Source organism: Symphalangus syndactylus, chromosome 23 (genome assembly GCF_028878055.3).
Source record: "Symphalangus syndactylus isolate Jambi chromosome 23, NHGRI_mSymSyn1-v2.1_pri, whole genome shotgun sequence".
Classification (NCBI taxonomy): Eukaryota; Metazoa; Chordata; class Mammalia; order Primates; family Hylobatidae; genus Symphalangus; species Symphalangus syndactylus.
In genome coordinates, this window is record NC_072445.2 from 18,631,919 (window position 1) to 18,649,293 (window position 17,375).

The following is a 17,375-nucleotide window of genomic DNA, read 5'->3' on the forward strand; positions in this document are numbered from 1 at the left end:
CTGTTCCCACTTCATCTTCTTGTAGGAAAGTGTTTAATGCATAAAAAATTGGGAGGAAAAGGCATATGTAAAATGTATGTGAAAAAAGTTTTCGACAGTGATTAAATTTGGATATTTTGACTCACTTAAGTGCATATGGTAAATTCTCAAAATTCAAGGGTCTGAATTCTGGCTCCCGAAGTAGAGAATTATTTTGGAGACAGGTAGCGTCCTATGCTTGTCTGAGTCTGCATGGCTTGGGAAAGGGACACATAGGTTTGGGGCGAGCTGAGAGGTGGTTAAGGTCAGAGGTCCCTCTGCTGAGAAAATGCACCGAGTCTGACTGCCTGGAATTTCTCAGTGAGATAAGCTCTACAGGTCACTGGCCTACAGAAAATGAGATGCTACCTTAAAAGAGGTAAATGTAGTAAAATGTAATTATAATGATTTTAAAACAGAAGTTCTACACATTAATAACTTTATTCGGGGGACTGTCCCTAGTGAGTCCCAATTAAATCACTGCCTCCCAAAAAATTGGCCTAGATGGCCTTTAAAGAATCTTTTTACAGCTGGGCCTACTTGACATTTTGGAAGTGTAAACATGCCTCCATGCATTTGGAGGACGGCTACAATGGATGTTTCCTGAGTTCCCAGCTCTCCTTTTTTATTAATAGTTGTAACTGATCACCAGATGATAAAGAATTGACGGCTGTATAAATATAGCTCTTAAATATAGTCATCGTGACTTTCTGATTAGCCTTGGCTGGAACTTTTTAACTTCTAGCCGTACATCTACGACTGGAAGTTTTCTTGCTTTGGGGGTAATCACATAGATGGAGATTAACTCTCTTTTACTCCCAGGCCCTAAAAATTATTTTGACCAAAATGTTTAAGTCAGGGGTTTCATGTAGACACAGCTTAAATGAGTCATTAAGAATTTTATTGGTTAAAGTAGGCATATTTTTTTCCTAGTAGACATAATGACATAACAGTAATAAAAATGTAATATTCAAGTAATTGGTGTAATGTAATTACAGTTTGGTCATAAAGTAAGATTAGAAGTCTGAGATGGCTGTTCTGTGGGTGTGCATTTTAGCGTCTGAATGTAGTCTTCGAGGTGCCTGTCCGGTCTCCCTGGAAAGCTAGTGCAGTTCATCACATAACCAGGTGGCTGGGCGCCCAGCTGAGCCAGCATTATCTATGAGTCCTGTTTACCCAGTCTGCCATGTCTGGACATTGGTGTCCTGCCTGCTTTAGATACCTAACCATCACAGGAACTGAAAACAGTGTTTCTGGTTTTATATAGACAACAAAAGGGAGAAATAAAGATGGCCAGGGTCCTCACTGGAGAAGGGACAGATGGAGTTCCAGTGCCATCCTAGAATGGCCGCCTCTTTGCCCACATGATGCTGTAGCATCCCATCTCCCTTAAATTGCAGTGCTTGGAGCAGAGAGCTCCCATATGCGTCTGATGTGCTACAGTGTCAGCCTGTTCTGGCTTTTGGAGGGAAGAACAATTTCCAGATTGAGGCTGAACAAAAGGAGCTGTCTTAGGCATTTGACAAAAATATATTTTATCAAAGGATTTGCCATCACTGGAGATTTTCTTTCAACTATTATAAATGAATTTCTCCCTGTTTGCATTTCTTATTTAGTGGCATAGCCTGCAGAAACACAAAATTTAAGCAAGAGTACTTACCCATTTTTGAACACAAACATAACATTTTAATCAACAATACTTACAATAAATAAATAATTTAAAGAACATCAGATTTCTTTTTTACTATTTTTTCCTTTTCAATTAATCAGTAATTTGTGGAGAGAAAATTTGAGACTACATAAACCACTTCTTATCAGTCTTCCTCTACCATGGATGATCTTAATGCCACTATTCTTTCTATATTTATTAGTTGGCATTCTTCTGCAAAGAAGACCTTTCACTTTCTCCTCTGTTTACTTATTTATACTGCATGGACTCATGAATTTTATTCTATGGGTGACAAACTAGTACTATCATTTATTTTGATGCTCAAATTGTCCCAGATTTGGCCAGTAAGAGCCTCTTCCAGCTCCATTTTTGACATCTCCCCATGGTTCTTTGACCGGTTCCTTATTTTCTTATGCAATAAAATATTCAAGGCTCATTTTTCCAGGCATCTTTCCCTGCCCTGGTTCTGGGATCAGGCATTTCTCCAAGGAACCCTGAATACCAGTGGGGAATGATATTTAGAAACTAAGATCTGGGTACTAGGTGTGAAAGATCATCACTTTTTAAATGTGTAAAATTTATTTGGAAAAATTTAGGGTGCTTATAAAGAGCTAAGCATGTGCCACAGGTGAAGGCTGCCTTTGGATCCTGAAAGGGTTGGAATTCTAAGAGAAATCGCCCCCTGCCCCCACTGGCCCTTGCCAAATAATGTAAATATATCATGTAGTATGCCAATTACAGTTTCTGCAAATTGATAAGATCTTTAGGCTTTTCTCCTTCTAAGCAAATACTGTTGTCTAAACCTATTTCAAAAGAACGTTAGTATCACTCGTAACTAACAGCTCTTGATGTCTGCTAACTCACAGTTCAGTCATTCATCAACAGCGCAGTGATTCACAAACTTAATTTCTTGCCAATATCAGTGACTGTAAACATCCGTTGTCTCCGAACCCCCTTTTATGAATATAAATCACACACCTACAAAGGCCTGTCATGAATGCAGTGGGCCACATGCAGTATGTCTGTGCCTCATCATTCCTTCTGGCATGTCACCTTAGTAAACAGTGTATAGAGTCTCATTCTAACCCTTGAGTCTGTGGTCTTGTTTTCCACAATGGTGGCTGCTGAGCTGAGGTCCCAAGGAAGGTGAGGAGCCAGCCACACTGAGCCAAAAGGCTGGCAACAGTGACTAGAGCAAGGCTGGACATACAGGATTCCCTGTCTTTAACTCCTTTAAGTCAAGTCAAGGGAAAGCAGTTTGGTATCCGCCTGATGCAGACTGTTGGCTTTTACTTGGCATGCACTTTCTTACTGCTTGAGAAATGTTATTTTTTCCTTAAACTTCTTTCTCATTAATCTTGTGTTAAGAGTGGTCTAACCCTGTTAGTTTGGTAGGCAGCTTCTGTTCCAATTAGCATATATTTCCATAAGTGTTGAGTGGGGAAGGGAAGGAAAATGCAGAATTTCTAAACTATTGACCTTGAGGGACTTGTAGGAAGGTGTGTCTGACATGCTTGTAATACAACTGACTCTGAAAAAGCTCTAGTAAATGGTTAAGTTATGGTTGGCTCTGATGATTTATGCTGAACAGAATAAACTATGATGGAAACATAAAATATTTCTAAGCTTACACTTTAGTCACTCAATATACATGAAACTCAATCTTCTTACTTAAAAAACAGATAAGAGCACTGAGAATCTCCTAAGGAAATCAAGTTGTTTACTGGCCTTGTGTTCACCCATGTCATGCACACCAAGATTAAGAGCTGAAAATGCTTTGATATTCTCCACTGTAAGGCACTGTGTGATACCCCACTTAAAACTATTCCTACCATTCCACCAAGGGACTTTCCTTTCCACTGACAAGTTGAAGGAGGAATTCAGAGACAGTGCTTCAGTAGCCAAATTGTTTCATTGTTCAAGTATATTGATAGGGTGGTTGCCTAAGCAGAAAATGCAGAATTAAACGAAGGAAGCTTGTTTTGAGAGCAGGTCTGTCACCATCTATGATACATATGACAAGGAAGTAAACAGGAAGTGCTGAATTGGCTTGGTTTACTCCTACAGGGACAGAGAGAAATAAAATCAGTGTTTACCAAATGGAAAAGCACAAAGTTGGTACAGAGAGAAATGTTATTTTCAGGCTTCTAAAAGGTATTACAAATAACACAAAGTTTCAAACCTATAATTAAAAACTATTTTTAAAAAGTTTTGATTAGGTTCCCTTCAAAAATAGGCATTTTAGGCTGAAATAAATTCTTAAAGTTTTGACTCCCACCTATGCTGGTTTTTCCATAATCCACACTCCATAAATACCCCTCTTAAATAACACATTTCAAGAGTAAAAAATATGTCTTAAAGTCATCTAGTAGAACTTCAATGCTCCGACTTAATAGATGAGGAATCCAAGACCCCAAAGTTAAAGCAATTTCTTAAACACCACACAACCATTAAGGGCAGGGAGAATTTGGGATCCAAGTTACTCATCAGGCAAGAGTTATGAATAGATATAATTTCTTAGTGCCAGATCCACAGAGGAAACAAACCTCGTGGTGAAGGGGCCAAATGTATTGTTGGTGTAGTTTTTTCCAGAAGCCAAGACTGGGCCTATGGGTCCAAACTGAGTGTACTTCTGTCCTTCAGCAGCTCTGGACAAGAGCTAAATACCATCTAAATGCCTGACTCCAGAATCATGAGAAATAAAAAAATCATGTTGCCTTAAAGCCACTAAGGTTTGGGGTGGTTTGTTACACAGCAAAAGATAACTGAAACAGAAATAGGCAGGATCACCCCATGAGGCAAGGAAGCACATCGGCTGAGTTGTTTACTAAGGGCAAAGGCGATATGGACTGGCTAACAGAAGATGGAAGTTATAAATACTAGCAAGGACCATTGGACCAGTTACAGAAATGATGACAGTAGTGGTTATAAGTCTTTCTTTCTTTCTTTAATATGAATACAGCATTTTTTTGGTATTAATTTTCTTTACTCCCCCACTTCCATTCCCTATCTAAATAGAAGATGTATTAATATTTAGGTTACAAGATATTAAAGAGGGAGTGTGACTCAGAGAAAAGGGGAACAAATATCACCCCAACATGGATGTGTCATATAGGACTTAATAGCCTTTTACTAAAAAAAAAATACACTTTTGGCGGGGCATGGTGGCTCATGCCTGCAATCCCAGCACTTTGGGAGGCCGAGGCAGGTGGATCATGAGGTCAGGAGATTGAGACCATCCTGGCCAACATGGTGAAACCCTGTCTCCACTAAAAATACAAAAATTAGCCAGGCCTGGTGGCACGTGCCTGTAGTCCCAGCTACTTGGGAGGCTGAGGCAGGAGAATCACTTGAACCTGGGAGGCGGAGGCTGCAGTGAGCTGAGATCGTGCCACTGCACTCCAGCCTGGGTGACAGAGTGGGACTCCATCTTAAAAAAAAAAAAAAACAGTTTTACATTTACCGAATTGTGAAGAGAGCACAAAGTTCCCATATACCCAACACCTTCTTTCCTCTATTATTAGTAATTTACATTATGATACATTTGTCACAATTAATGAACAAATATTGGTATGTTATTACCTAAAGCCCATACTTGATTCGGATTTCCTTAGTTTTTATCCATTGTCCCGTTTCTGCTCCAGAATTGCATCCAGGATGCCACATTACATTTATATCATGTCCCCTTAGGCTCCTCTTGGCTATGATAATTTCTCAGGCTTTCCTTGACAGTTTTGAGGAGTGTGGTCAGGTATTCTGTAATGCCTCTCAAGTGATATTTGTATGATGCTCAAGATTAGAGGGGTTATGGGTTACTGGGAAGATGACCATAAAGGTATTTATATCCTTTTGGAGGATAGGGTTAGCATGCATCCTGTTAGGTGGAAGCATTTTGCTGTTGATTTCATTTGGAGGTTAAACATGGTTAAAAGATGTATGAATGGGTACCAAGTAGACAAAGGGTGGATAGGCTGCAGTCATTGGTAGTGTGCCAACTTGGTGAAACTTAAACTACTTTCCCATAGTCCCCTTCCCTACAGGGTTCTGAGTTAGAGTTGGCCAAAAGGGAAATGTATGCAGATGTGGAAGGTGGAAATGAAGGAGCTATTGATCTTTGAAGGTCTTGCAGGTACAGAGAAGGCACAGAAATGCTGACAGGTTCTAGCTTGTCTTCACTTTCTTCCACTCTACATTCAGTTCTGACTGAAGAGCCTGTTGACCAACAGTGGCTCCCAGCTTATGCCAGACACTCGGTGGTGGGCCTGCCAAGGTGGCAGTTATACAGAAGCATGGCTTCCTACACACCTTCTCATGAGCCATCACTTTGCAGCCACTTTTGGCACCTGGTTGTTCTTTGTTTCTCACATTGATGGGTTGGTCTTTTTTTTTTTTCTCTGATCCTCCAACTTCCTTCCTATGCTTTCACTTTCCCAGTTCTTCTCACAACTGTATACGGTCTGATTCCTGTAATCCTCATCCCATAGTACACAGTGGTTCTGATTCTGTGACTAAACCCTGACTGATGCCTCAAGGTATGAGAGACTGATTTTCAAACTGCAAGCAACTACAGAAGCTGGAAAAAAAATACAAATGCAGTTGTGTAATAGTTTTCTATGATGCCATAACAAATTACTACAAATTTAGTAGCATAAATACCACAAATTTATTATCTTACAGTTCTGTAGGCCAGAAGTCCAGTATAAGTCTCATTAGACTAAAATCAGTGTTGTCAGGCTATGTTTTTTTCTGGAGGCTATAGGGAAGAATCTGTTTCCTGTTCATTCAGATTGTTGGGAGAACTCAGTTTCTGTTTCTTCAGTACCAAGGTCTCCATTTTTGAGTGGTCTGTAAGCTGGGGCCATCTAGGAGGCCACCATATTCCTTGGCTCATGGCTCCTTTACACTGTCTTCAAAGCTAGAACATCAAGTCATTTTCATGTTGCATCTCTCTTACACATTTTTCTGCTTTTGAGAGCTCATGTGATTAGACTGGACCCATGTGGATAATCTAGGATAACCTCTCCATCTTAACTTCCTTTGATTAGCAACCTTCATGCCATCTGCAACCTTATTTCCCTTTTGCTATGTGATGTAACATATTCACAGGTTCTGAGATTTGGAATATGGACATCTTGGGGTTGGGGTACAAATTATTTGAAGCATCAGAAAAAAACCAGTGTGGCCAGGACTTGAGAGAATAAGATACTGGAGAAAAGTCAGGTTCTCTTTTTTTTTCTCATGAAATTTGCCAATTAACTGTGAGAGGAAGTGAGGCCAAACAGTCTGGGAATTATGGCAGTATCACTGGGCTGGGGAAGCAGAGGTTAGAGTTTGGGGCTGTCAAGGCAGTTGAGGAACCATGATTCCCTGACCAGAGGAAACTACAGAGAAATAAGTCTATAATTCTGCATGCAATTTCCCCTTCTCCAAAGCTGTACATGTGGTGGGGTAGGGGGTGAGAGCAGCAGATGGAAGGCTAAAAAGGTGAGCAAAAATTCCATCAATCTTGTCAGGTTAGGGGTTAGATTTCAGAGCTCACCAGGGTTGAAGGGGTCTGGTAAACACCACAGGCTCTCAGCTGAGACCCTAGGGATATTTTCTAGGAATAAAGGCAAAGCAGAAATAGATCAACCTTGATCCAACTGTACCCCATCTGCCTGCCAGAAAATTATATCCTCTCTAGAAAAAATAACCATCCAGAGCTTTAAGACAGGGTCTTGATCTGTCATCCAGGCTGGAGTGCAGTGGCACAATCATAACTCACTGCAGCCTCAAATTCCTGAGCTTAAGGGATCCTCCTGCCTCAGCCTTCTGAGTGGCTGGGACTACTACAGGCACATGCCACCATGCCCAGTTAATTTTTATTTTTGTAGAGACGGGGTCTTGCTTTGTTGCCCAGGGTGGTCTTGAACTCCTGGGCTCAAGGGATCCTCCCCCCTACCTTGGCCTCCCAAAGTGGTGAGATTACAGGGGTGCGCCAGCGTGCCCAGCCCAGAGCATCTATATTTTTTGCATATATGATGTCTGGCATTCAGTAAGGAACTCATAGGCAAAGCAGGAGGCACTGAAAACCAAGAGGGAAAAAAAACCAGACAACAGAAACATCCCCAAGCAACCCAAATATTGAGGTAATAAAGAAGGGACTGGAACTGGAATTTTATTTTTTCAAAAAAGAATCAAATGGTGATGGTATAATTAAAAAAAATTAAGAATTCAGTAGATGAGCTTAATAGAATTTTAGAAGGAAAGTTCAATAAATACAAGCTAGGTCAGTAGAAAATATTCACATTGAAGCAGAGAGAAAAGGAAATAAATACAGAAAAGGGTACAGAAGACATACAATGTATGGTTAAAAAAATAAGTCTGACATACATCTAATTGAAATCCTAGAAGACATAAAGAAATATTTGAAGAAAAGTGCATAGGATTAAAAAAATCGATGAAAAATATCCAGCCACAGATTCAAGTAGTTCTACAAATTCCAAGAAAGAGAAAAACAAAGAAAACTACATGTAGGCATGTCATACTACAACTGTTAAAGAATAAAAGGAAAAAAACCTCAAAAGCAGCCAGAGAAAAGCAGGCACATTACCTTCACAGGGGCAACAACGAGGCTGACAACCAAAATGACAGAGGCCAAAAGAGAAGGAAATAAGTCTGATGTGTGAAAAATAATGCACATTTTATAATAATGGCAAAACTTTAGGAAAAGAGAAATATCCAAAAATAGGATACAATTGAAAACGAACCAGCCATCACAGTATGAAGAAATGTAGTGTGACAGGTCTCCCACCAGGTTATTTAAGGGTATATGTTCACTGCTTGAACCCTAAAGGCCAGGCAGTGATCCAAGTCCAGGGTGCCCAGCAGAGGAGCAGGTGTCCCTGAGAATCCAAACTTCCCAGAGAGTATCTGGGAACATACCAAGGAAAACAGTCCCATCACACACACGGTAGGCAAAGAGCCAGGAAATTAGCTTAAAAGCAGCCTTAGAGATGGGAGGCAGCATGGATCTCTAGAGTTGTTCTGCTGCTGCCCAGGAGTTCCCCGTCTGTAAGTCTTAATAAACTCATCTGCCACCAAGCCGGACTTGTCCGAATCGTTCTTTGGTTTCTTGGCATCTTCCCAGTTTGGGGGTGGCAGCAGTATTATAGTCTCAAAATTTTATTTTTACTGTTTTTTTTTTTTTTTGTTTTTTTTTTAGACAGAGTCTCATTTTGTTGCCCAGGCTGGAGTGCAGTGGTGTGACCTCAGGTCACTGCAACCTCTGCCTCCCAGGTTCAAGCAATTCTCCTGCCTCAGCCTCCTGAATAGCTGGGATTACAAGTGTGCGCCACCACGCCTGGATAATTTTTGTATTTTTAGTAGAGATGGGGTTTAGCCATGTTGGCCAGGCTGGTTTCAAACTCTTGGCCTCAAGTGATCCACCTGCCTTGGCCTCCCAAAGTGCTGGGATTATAGTTGTGAGCCACCACGCCTGGCCTCAAATTTTTTTCATAACAGAAATACTCTGCAGTCTTAAAAAAAAGTCAGGAGAAAGTGTTACTATAGGCTACAAAGAAGTATGTACTTTATGAACATATTGTGTGTGTGCGTGTGTATGCATGTGTGTATTAAAATGTCAGTCACGTGTAGTCTCAACGTTAAAGGACTATGGCTAATTCTAATTGCATTCTTTGTGCTTTTCTGAGTCTTCCGAGTTTTTTGTTTGCAATGAATGAATATTTTAAAAATAATAAAAAGGGTGGTAAAGAACAAGTTAAAGAGTTAAAATGACAAAAATAAGTTAAAACCAAGAAATACAAGTTAGCATGTTAAGGAGTTATGATGAGGGTAAGATTGTAGATTTAAATGTAACCATATCAAGCATTACATTAGATATAGTCTACAGAGTGGGATTAAAAGGCAGAGATTGTAAAGTGGGTTAAAAAGCAACACCTAACTATAGGCTATCAATGAAAAAGATACTTTAAATAAAAGTAAAAGATGAAAAAATATGTATAAGTACTGAAGAAAGATGAAGTAGATTTATTAATATCAGACCAAGTACACTTCAGAACATGACATACTGTCAGGGATAAAGAGGAAAATTACAGAATGCTAAAGGGGACAATTAATCAAGAAGACATGCCATTCCTAAATGTGTGTATGTAACTGAGAACAGAACTTCAAAATATACTAAGCAAAACCTAATAAAACTCAAAGGAGAAACAGACAAGTCTATAATATTAATTGAAGACGTTAACCCTCCTTTCTCAGTAATTGATTGTAAAAAGTAGAAAATCAGTAAGTGTATAGAAGAACTGAATAACACTGTTAGGTTGATGCAAAAGTAATCATGGTTTTTGCCATTACTATTTCAAAGGCAAAAACCGCGATTACTTTTGCACCAACCTATCAACCAACTTGACCTAATATTTATAGAGTACTACGTCAAAGAGCACAATACACACGTTTTCAAGTGCATATGCACATATTCTGGGCCATAAGCAAACCTTAGAAAACCTAAAGGAACTGAAATCATACATAGTATGTCTCAAACTAAAATTTAGTAACAGGAAGATATCTAGGACATTCTCAAACATTTGGAAACTAATCAACACATTTCTAAATAAGCCATGAGTCAAAGAGAAAATCAGAAAGGAAATTAGAAAATGTTCTGAATTGGGTGAAAATGAAAACAAAACACATTAAAGTAGTGTTTAGAGGGAAACTGAAAAGGAAGAATAAACAAATTGCCAATCTTAGGAATTAAAAACAGGAGTGTCACTACAGATCCTACAGACATTTAAAGGATTATAAGATAATTTAATGAACAACTTTATGCCAAAACTTTTGTTAACTTAGATAAGGGACAAATAACAGACAAACTACCAAAACTCTCTCAAGAAGAAATAGATAACCGTATATCTAATAGATAACCTTATATCTAATAGATAACCTTATATCTATCTAAGAAATAGCCTTATATCTAATATTATTCATAGCTAAAAGCTTTCCTACAAAAAAACACTTCAGACCCTGATAGCTTCCCTGGTGAATTCTACTGAATTTTAACAACAACAACAACAACAAACACTAATTCTACAGAAACTCTTCCAGAACGCAGAAAAGGAAGCAGCAGGCCCAAACTCATTTTATGAGCCTAGCATCACCTGATATAAAAACCAGAAATGAGACGTTACAAAAACTCCAGATCAATACTTTTCATGAGTACAGATACAAAAATACCTAGCAAAATGTTAGCAAATCAGATCCATCAAAATGTTGCCAGGCACAGTAGTTCAGGCCTATAATCCCAGTACTTTGGGAGGCCAAGGTGGGAGGATCACTTGAGGCCAGGAGATCGAGACCAGCCTGGGAAACAAGCAAGACCCTGTCACTACAAAATAAAACATTAAAAAAAAATGCCAGGCATGGTGATGTGTGCTTATACTTCTAGCTGTTTGGGAGGCTGAGGCGAGAAGATGGCTTGAGCCCAGGAGTTCCAGGTTGCAGTGAGCTATGATCATGCCACTGCACTCCAGCCTGGACAACAGAGTGAGACCCTGTCTCTTTAAAAACACAAACACACAAATATATATAAATACACACATACATATTTACACACACACACACACACACACACACATGCCCACACACACAGAGGTTAATACATCATGGCCGAATTGCATTTATCCCAGTAATGGAAGATTAGTTCAACAAGCAAAAATCAATCAACATAATTTATCACTGGGGAAAAAAAAAACTCATTGTCCTCAAGGATGCAGAAATCCATTTCATAAAATTCAACATCCATAAAAACACTCAACAAAAAAGGAATAAAAGGGAACTTCCTTAATGTGATAAAAAGCATCTAAGAAAATCTTAGCTAATTTAATGGGGTAAAGGCTGAATGCTTTCCCCATAAAATAGGGAAAAGGAAAGGATGTCCATTTTTACCACTCCTATTCAGTAGTGTACTGGAGATCCTAGTCACTGCAATAAGACATGAAGAAGAAATAAAAACCATACAGATTAGAAAGAAAAAAAGTTGTATTTGCAAACAAAATGATCATCTATGTAGAAAATCCCAAAGAAACTATAACTGCCCCCACCACCTCAGCAATCTATTAGAGCTAGTAAGTTCAGCAAGGTTTTAGCATAAAAGGTTAATATACAAAATCAATTTTATTTTTCTATGAAATAAAATGAATAATGAATAATTGGAAAATGAAAACAATTTAAATATTTCTTATAACATCAGCCATGAAATATGCATGCATGAACCTAACAAAATATGTACTAGGTTTATATTCTGAAAGCTATAAAACATTGATGAGAAAAATTTAAAAAGACCTTTATAAATGGAGAGCTATATCATGTTCATTAAACAGAAGGCTTAATGTTGCTAAGGTGTCAGTTCTTTCCAAATTAAGCTATACATTGTAAGCAATCCCAGTCAAAATTTCAGAAAGTGTTTTGTAGAAATATGAAAAAGCAAAGAACCTAAAATATGCAAAGCAATTTTGAAAAAGAAGAGCTGAGAAACTCATAAGACCTGATTTCATGACTTAGTATAAAAGTCATAGTAATCAAGACAACCAGGCATTAGTATCAGGATAAACAAATAGACCAATGGAACAAAACAGGATGCAAAGCAGAGCAATATTTATATGGTCAATTAATTTTAGACAAGGGTGCCAAGGTAATTCAATGCAGAAAGGATAGTCTTCTCAACAAGTGGTATTGAAACTGTCTGACATCCATATGCAAAAAACAAAAAAATAGAACCTCAACTCTTATCTTGTGTTAATACCATATACAAAGTCAAAATAAATAGAAAACCTAAAAGTAAAAGTTCAAAACTTAAATATCTAAAAACACAGGAGAAAGCCTTTGTGAGCTTGGGTTAGATGAAGGTTTCTTACATAAGACATACAGTATAAGCCATAAAAGAATAAAAATTGATAAATTTGACTTATTCAAAATTAAAAATATCGGCTTTTCCAAGGGCACTTTAGGAAAGAACAAGCTCCAGACTTGAGAGTTTTGAAAAGCACATTTCTGATAATCTGTATCTAAAAGACATAACTCTTACGTTGTTATGAGACAAACCATGTTTTTAAGGGGCAAAAGATGTGAATAAACACTTCAACAAAGAAAAAATACAGATGGCAAATGAACACATGGGAAGTGCTTAATATCATTGGTCATCAGGGAAATGCAGGTAAAGCCACAATGAGATATCACTATGCACCTACTGGAATGGCTAAAATTAAAGCAAAATAAATAAGCAATACACCAAATGCTGGATCATACCAAAAGCTAGTGAAGATGTGGAGAAACTAGAAATCTCATATTTCTGGTGGGAGTGCCATATGGTACAGCTACATTGGAAAACATTTTGGTAGTTTTTTATAAAAATAAATATTCACTTACCATGAGTCAGTAATCCCACTTCTAGGTATTTACCCAATACAAATGAACACGAGTCCACACAAAGATCTGTCCATTTGTGTTCAGAGCAATTTTATTTTTAATAGCAAGGAAATGGAAACAATGCAAATGTCCACTCAACAGCAAATGGATGAACAAATTGTAGTGCATCCATATGATGGAATATTACTCAGCAATAACATATAATGAACACACAAAACAAGATGGATAAATCTCAAAAGCATTATGCTAAGTAAAAAAGACACACAAAAATCTTGAAATTCAACTTGATATGGAATTATTGCATTTAATATGCCATTCTGGAAAATATAAAAAATGATAGAGACAGAATGAGTGTTGCCAGGGGTTAGTGATGAGGTGGGGGAATCATGTTACAAAGAAACATGAGAAAACTGTTTTGGGTTCTTTTATTTTTATTGTGATGGTGATTACACAACTGTTCATTTGTCAAAAGTCACTAAATTGTGCTGTACATATAAAAAGGATTTATAACTATATGCAAACTAGATCAGACTAAGCATTTTTTTTTTAAAGAAACATAGATAAGAGTGGTGATTCACGCCTATAATCGCAGTACTTTGGGAGGCTGAGGCAGGAGGACAGTTTGAATCCAGGAGTTTGAGATAAGCCTGAGCAACATAGTGAGACCCTGTCTCTATAAAAAGAAAAAAAAAAATGCTGGGCATGGTGGCATGTGCTTTGTAGTCCCAACTGCTCAGGAGGCTGAGGTGGGAGGATTGCTTGAGCCCAGGAGCTGTGATCATGCCAATGTACGTCAGCCTGGGTGACAGAGCAAGACCCTGTATCAAAAAAAATAAAAAATAAAAGGAAATATATTCTGTTTCTATGTGCCCTATCTAAAGAACTTCTGCAACATATGAAGTGATAAATAATACATGATTTTTTCATAAAAATGCTAACCTGGAGCTGTGGTAAAAAGAAAATTTGAGCAAGTGGTGAAACAGATATATCAAAATAGGCCAGGTGCAGTGGCTCACGCCTGTAATCCCAACGCTTTGGGAAGCCAAGGCGGGCAGATCACTTGAGCTCAGGAATTCAAGACCAGCCCGGGCAACAGGGTAAAACCCTGTCTCTACCAAAAAAATATTAGCCGGGCATGGTGGCATGCGCCTGTGGTCCCAGCTACTCAGGAGGCTGAGGTGGGAGATGATTTGAGCCCAGGAGGCAGAGGTTGCGGTGAGCTAGGATCACGCCACTGTACTCTAGCCTAGGTAACAGAGTGAGATCCCATCTCAGAAAGAAAAAAAGATACATCAAATAAAATTTGACATAGTATTACTGAAACCTAATGACATCACAACTAATTTCTGCTTGTAGTGGTCAAATTTCTTATTTTGTTGGAGATGCACTGTGATTTAGGAAGTATCAAAATGCAAAAATGTTTTTTAAAAGTGTTATGTTGAAAAACACAGTTGAAGAAGTTCAGAAGTCTTTGGAAAGTCAAGCGGAAGCTGAATGTTGAGATATGAAGATGACAAGCCAGGACAGAAGTGAAAAGGAAAAGCTAAAGGCTGGAGACGAACCAGAGAAGTATAATAACATGGGTATAGTGTTGCAAGAATTTGCAGAATTAAGTACTGATCAATCATTCATTCATATAATACTGACTCAACACGTATTATGTGTCAGGCACTGTTCTAAGTGCTGGGATATAGCAGTAGACAAAACAGACCATGATCCTTAATTGCAAAGTCTACATTCTAGAGGGAGAACACAGTAACAAAATAAACAGATCTATGAAATGGTATTTTAGAAGACAGTAAGTGTTAGAGTGAAAAAGAAAGCAAGGAAAGGGATATGATGTGCTAAAGCAGGGGTTGGGGTCTCAATTTAATATTTAAAAGGGTGGTCAGAGAAGGTCTTATAGAGAAAGTGATTTAGGTTTTTTTGAGACAGGGTCTGGCTGTGTTGCCCAGGCTGGAGTGCAATGGCATGATCCAGCTCACTGCTGCCTTGAACTCCTGGGCTCAAGTGATTCTCCTGCCTCAGCCTTCCCATTAGCTGGGACTACAGGAGTGTGCCACTGTGCCTGGCTAGTTTTTTAATTTTTTGTAGAGACAGGGTCTTGCTCTGTTGCCCAGGCTGGTCTCCAATTCTTCGCCTCAAGCAATCCTCCCACTTTGGCCTTCTAAAGTTCTGGATTACAGGTGTGAGCCACTGTGGCCCAGTCTGAGAAAGTAACATGATATTTCATGTATGACTTGAAGAAGGGAAGGTAGCCATGAGGACAGCTTTTTATGGTGGATGCTTCTAAACACTGAGTACTCATGGTGTGCGCAGCTAACATCCATCTACTTCGTTGAGACCCATTTAGCTTCCATTGAAATGATATTCAAATATACCATTAATGTGATAATTGGTTATGACTGCTGATAAAAATGATTTACAGAATAATCTTCATTTCAACTGAGCAAGAAAAATTTGAGATCCAACTGAAAGAAAACCACATACCTCACTTTATTTTTAACTACTACTACCCCCGTCTCTGAAACCTGCCCCTCTTTCAATTTTCATTATATGTGACTTTGGGAATGCTGAATTTACTTTTTTAGTATCATTAGCTGGGAAAGGGGGTTACAAAGAGCGGGAGGAAATAGCCTATCCATATGAAAACAATAACCACATAATATTTATTGTCTGGGATTGAAATGTTTCAAATAGGCAAAGCAATAAAATGTCAGGAAAAGCAAAACTTCCTAATGTTAAAAATATCATAAATTTTTCCCAAAATAAGACATATGAAAAAAGTTCCAGTGATACTTTATGTCAAAGGAAGAAAAAAGCCCTTAAATCCACATTAAAGCTGCCTGAAATCTTCAGAAGGCATAATCTACTCACCATTGGAGAACTGAGGAGACAATGGCAATTATGATAAAGTACAGAAAGCAATGATTACCTTTTATTGAGCTTGAGAATCACTTTTTAACATAAACTCACTGATCCCTGCATTCTATAACTTGGCTTTTGCTATCTATTAAGTTTTAAAAAAAAAGGTAGTGTCAAAAAGCTAGCAGGATTTCAGTATCACTTTAAAATGATTTTAAATTTTATAATTACAATGGGACTTATGTGTATATTTATTAATAAAATAGAGTAGCACCTACATGGGCAAAATATGCTTTATTGAATCTACAGATAATTTAGGTGGGCTCATGAACCCCTTTCCATAATTCCATGGTTCCCCTCAGGCTCACTGTTTGGGGCCTGCAGACTACATGTTGATTGCTTGATTTTCATAGGTGCCAAATAAGATTTCTGAAGGAATGGCTATAAAGAAAACAGACATTTTAATTTCAAGCTACTCTTTGGAGTAGCTTCCGGTTCACAAAATGTTATTTTTAGTCTAAATAGATCTTTATATTTGCTTTAAGTTCAGTGGACATGTTATTCCATTACCTTTAGGGAAATTTGATCCTAAAAGGCTCATTGTCTTTACAGTGAACCAGTGGGAGAACTGGTAGGTTTTCAAAGATGGACTATATACAAAAATAGTCCTACTAGTTTGTAATTCTTTTTCAAGATTGTATAGATTCAGATGGAACTCAAAGGTTCTTAGGTCTTAGTAGTGCAAAGTAATGCAAATATGATTAAGGTCATCTGTTTATGAGGTCCTTAACCCCTTCACACAAGACTGATGGCACAGTGACCTACTCACAAAGGCCACAAGAAACATGATGCATGCGGTGCTTTAAATTGGTTTTTCTGAGACATTGTATTTGTCTTTAAGAAAAAAGCTGTGATCATCTGAAGTTCATGAGCTGTGTAGCCAAATAAGTGAAATAAGAATTGATGAGATTAAACAAAGATTTTTAAAACAGGAGTCTGAGCTCATGTTTGAATGCATTTTTTTTGGCTGGGCGCAGTGGCTCACACCTGTAATTCCAGCACTTTGGGAGGCTGAGGCAGGTGGACTACTAGAGGTGAGGAGTTCAAGACCAGCCTTTCCAACATGGTGAAACCCTGTCTCTACTAAAAATACAAAAATCAGCTGGATGTGGTGGCGCATGCCTGTAATCCCAGCTACTCTGGAGGCTGAGGCAGGAGAATCGCTTGAACCCGGGAGGCGGAGGTTCCCGTGAGCCACTTCAGCCTGGGCAATAGAATGAGACTCTGTTTCAAAAAAAAAAAAAGCATTATTTTTTTCTATCAACCAAACCACAAACGTTTATGAGTATCTGCGTATGTGAGAATGACAAAGAGGTGTTAATTCAAGACTTGCCCTCAAGAA

At 38.3% G+C, this 17,375-nt stretch overlaps 1 protein-coding gene across 5 annotated transcripts in view; it reads right to left on the minus strand.

The window, feature by feature from the left end:
- Positions 1-897: 897 nt before the first annotated feature.
- SUPT3H (SPT3 homolog, SAGA and STAGA complex component) overlaps positions 898-17,375 on the minus strand; it is a 562,387-nt gene continuing 545,909 nt past the window's right edge. For 3 of the 5 annotated variants that reach the window (XR_010119263.1, XR_010119259.1, XR_010119262.1), the window contains one exon: positions 898-3,748. The gene's annotated coding sequence lies outside the window, so the exon portion shown is untranslated. Of the gene's footprint in view, positions 3,749-13,386; positions 17,258-17,375 lie in introns of those variants that run through there. The other 2 variants (XR_010119261.1, XR_010119260.1) reach the window with 2 other exon arrangements.